The sequence below is a fragment of the Dermacentor albipictus genome, chromosome 1 (assembly GCF_038994185.2).
Source record: "Dermacentor albipictus isolate Rhodes 1998 colony chromosome 1, USDA_Dalb.pri_finalv2, whole genome shotgun sequence".
Classification (NCBI taxonomy): Eukaryota; Metazoa; Arthropoda; class Arachnida; order Ixodida; family Ixodidae; genus Dermacentor; species Dermacentor albipictus.
The window spans coordinates 459,739,631-459,744,022 of NC_091821.1; positions in this window are offsets into that span (position 1 = coordinate 459,739,631).

Here is a 4,392-nt window from a genome sequence, read left to right on the forward strand (position 1 = left end):
GTACAGACTTGTGCGTTAGTACATTAACTGAGCGCAACGCCCTGTGAACAATGTGTTGTGTGCTCATATGAACAATCGGACAAACGTGCATGACAATTTTCCTTTTTCTTTTTTTTTACTTCCCGCGTCCATGTCGTAGAATACTTGTAAACAACTTTCTCGAAAAGGGGGGTATTGTCATAATATATGGTACGCGGGAGTGGAAAGCATAAACATAGGAAGGCAGTGCGCCGTGCGGGGCCAAAGAGGACACCGACTCTTTGCAAATACCCGCGAGAGAACCATCATCATCATCGACGCCGATTTGGGAGCGTCGACAGTGGCGCCTCAAAAAGCGTGGCGCGAGAGGGTGGCCCGTGGCCCGTGGCGTGAGCAGTGCGCGAGGTTCGGCGGTCGACAGAGAGAAAACAGTTTCCTCGCTGGGCGTCTGGCCCATAGGAGCTATCGCCGACCGTGCCAGTACGCCACACCTGAAGCAACACTGTCGCCCGCTGGGAGGTTACCTGGCCCCGCTCTTCCGCTGGGAACTGGTCCAGGAGGCTGGCGGTCCGGAACCGGGGCGCTCGAGCGTTCAGGTGAGCGGCCACAGGGCTACCCCGCCAGCTGTGGACGCGACCCGGTGACTGCGGCCGGCTATCTGAGCCCGCGAGGCGGTCCAACCCGGCCATCCAAACCGGCTGTCCGATCCAGCCGATCGTCCCGACCGTCCGACCCAGCTGTCCGACCCGGCCGTCCTACACGGCTGTCCGACCCGCCGGCCGACACTGTTGTCCGACCCCGCTGGCCGGCATCGGTTCAACGAGGTCTCAGACACGACGACACATGCTTCCGCCGGAACTGTAGGCCAATCATACTTCACCGATCTATAGATATAGTGCATGTCGCCTATGAGGCATTTTGGGACATTGTCACGTGTGTGTGCCATTATCTGTGTCGTGTACGTCAATACAAGTCTGATGTGTGTTTTTGCTTTCGCGTGCTGCTTCTCCCTTTTTCTGAAGTGATCCGGCCCCAATAACATCACAGTGATAGAGAAATGTGCAGAATATAACCAACCCTTATATAGAGCTTTCATTGATTACGAGAAAGCATTTGATTCTGTCGAAACCTCAGCAGTCATGGAGGCATTACGGATTCAGGGTGTAAACGAGCCATATGTAAAAATACTGAAATATATCTATTGAGGCTCCACAGCCACCGTAGTCCTCCATAAAGAAAGCAACAAAATCCCAATAAAGAAAGGCGTCAGGCAGGGAGATACGATCTCTCCAATGCTATTCACAGCGTGTTTACAGGAGGTATTCAGAGCCCTCGATTGGGAAGAAATGAGGATAAAAGTTAATGGAGAATACCTTAGTAACTTGCGATTCGCTGATGATATTGCCTTGCTTAGTAACTCAGGGGACCAACTGCAATGCATGCTCACTGACCTGGAGAGGCAAAGCAGAAGAGTGGGTCTAAAAATTAATCTGCAGAAAACTAAAGTAATGTTAAACAGTCTCGGAAGTGAACAGCAATTTACAATAGGCAGCGAGGCACTGGAAGTCGTAAGGGAATACATCTACTTAGGGCAGGTTGTGACTGCGGATCCGGATCATGAGACGGAAATAATCAGAAGAATAAGAATGGGCTGGGGTGCGTTTGGCAGGAATTCTCAGATCATTAACAGTAGGTTGCCATTATCCCTCAAGAGAAAAGTGTATAATAGCTGTGTCTCACCAGTACTCACCTACGGGGCAGAAACCAGGAGGCTTACGAAAAGGGTTCTACTCAAATTGAGGACGGCGCAACGAGCTATGGAAAGAAGAATGATAGGTGTAACGTTAAGGGATAAGAAAAGAGCAGATTGGCTGAGGGAACAAACGCGAGTTAATGACATCTTAGTTGAAATCAAGAAAAAGAAATGGGCATGGGCAGGACATGTAATGAGGAGGGAGAATAAGCGATGGTCATTAAGGGTTACGGACTGGATTCCAAGGGAAGGGAAGCGCAGCAGGGGGCGGCAGAAAGTTAGGTGGGCGGATGAGATTAAGAAGTTTGCAGGGACGGCATGGCCACAATTAGTACATGACCGGGGTTGTTGGAGAAATATGGGAGAGGCCTTTGCCCTGCTGTGGGCGTAACCAGGCTGATGATGATGATAATGATATGATGCCGGCAACGCCTCTAAGATATGCGCTTCAATAACTAGTTGTGCCAGAACATTGGCTATGCTTTCTTTAAATGTTTTATACTAATACAGCACTCATATAGAACCCTTTTCGTAAGCCTCCAGGTTTTTGCCCCGTAGGTGAGTACTGGTAAGACACAGCTAATGTGTCTTACACTGTGCAGTCTTGAGTGCTGTATGATAGCTGTGTCATACAAGACTCAAGACATACGCTATTGTAGACCTTGCGGGATTCGACTTTTCTATCTCCTTTAACACTTCGAGTTCTGTTATTAATACCTCAAGCTCAGTAATCACTCCCTCTGAAGCCTGCTGCATCTTATCTGAAACATTTATTCAATCTTTTATATTTCAATTGCTTTGAGGTAATAATTTACAGAAAACAAGGGGAAGGCGGGAGATGGAAATTCAAGACGATGAAGAAAACGAGAACAAGGTAAAAGCAGTGGCCAATGTTTCGACAAGTCTTCTACAAGGCGACATAAGCTTTTCTCGCCGCAGTATATATAGGTGGGGTTCTTCTAAAGGGGAGATGGCGTAAGGCGGGTGGATGAGGCAACGAGCGAATGTGTGTTAGCGTGTCAAATTGAGAATAAAAGAGTGCTGTGCACAAAGCCAGGGACCCGGTCGTCTGTCAATCACGTGTCAACGCCCGTGGGTCAGCCGGCATGCATAGCAGCCACCTCTCGCTCTCTCTCTCTCTCTCTCTCTCTCTCTCTCTCTCTCTCTCTCTCTATATATATATATATATATATATATATATATATATATATATATATATATATATATATATATATATATGTAGGTATAGACTAAGCGACCGGAAAGAATGTTTCCGCACAAACCCGATAGTCCCAATAGGGAGTGTGTGCAGTCATCTCGAAGCACCAGTTTTCCGTGATGTCATGGCCAAAATGCAGCAGCTAGCAGCGGCTGCTATATTTTGGGCTTGGGGGCGAACTGCAAAACGCCCGTGTAGCAAGCTTTGGGAGAACGCTAAAAGAACAGCAAGGCACACATCAGTGCGGCTGGGCTTCCACGTGCACAGGATATTTTGCCATGAACCAGCCACAGAAAACAGGTGTTGTATATCCGAACACAGCTCCGGGAGGAAAGTACACAAAACTGCTTGCGCAAGAACTTCCTTTATTGCTGGATTTATTGTGTAGATGACCTTCTGCGAACTCCACTGATGAGGGTTTGCGGCTGACACGTATTTGTTAATTTTATCTCATATAAAACCAAGCTTGTGAGCGTTTATCCTAGGGCTGAAAAATAAAATGGGAATTTATGCTACACTGCTAATTTAAAAGAATATAGTGCAGCCTTCCCATATTACCGTCGATTTGCATATTTTAATGGCAAATCAATATTCGCCATCCATAGAGTTGAGAGATGCTGCCAGAGGCAGAGATAATTTCATGCTCCTCCCACTGAATACTTCGTGTTTATTTCAGGCTAAAGAAAGGCACAGCTACCGAAGGCCACTACTCTACGTACCTTAAATAGTTGGCTACCAATGCAAAATGAGAGCAGTGAACAACAGGCGCCATAAAAGCACGACGATATGTGATAAGAACGCTTATAGCATACTTGAAATTTCTAGGGTACACCACTGAAAAATCTCTATGCCGCAAGCGCAATTCTAAGAAACCCTAATATGTTCTACATATCAAAGCAGTGGTGGTTGCGGATTCAAGCAGAAGCCTAATTGCTGTTCAGGAAGTTGTGCTTAGGAGGCTTCGGGCCCGGGTGGCCCTTACACCGGCTTTTATCTCAAGGTGGAACTGGTCGCATTTACTACTGGGTGCTACGTGTCCATACTGCTCTGTTCCTGTGATGGAATCAGATACGTACTACCTGATATGGACATGTACTGCTTTAAAATGGGAACGCTAGCGTCTCTTACTGCAAGCCGGCCTCCGCTACAGTGTGACAACCAGATATGACCGCTGGATACATGACAACACATTCCACAAAACACTGCTTCAATTCATACGCAACGCAGGCATCACAGCACACATTTACTATACATATACGCCCGAAGAATTATGCCTTAAAGGCAAGTCTTTATTGCAGAAAAAAAAATTGCTGCTCATGCCTCCTACAGCATGCAACTTCAAGATGCCAATGAATGCTGATCGGGCTAAGACAACCAAAGAAGTTCACCCTAAATTAGAATGTCTTATTATCGCAGCATGTCAATAACATTCTAGTCGATG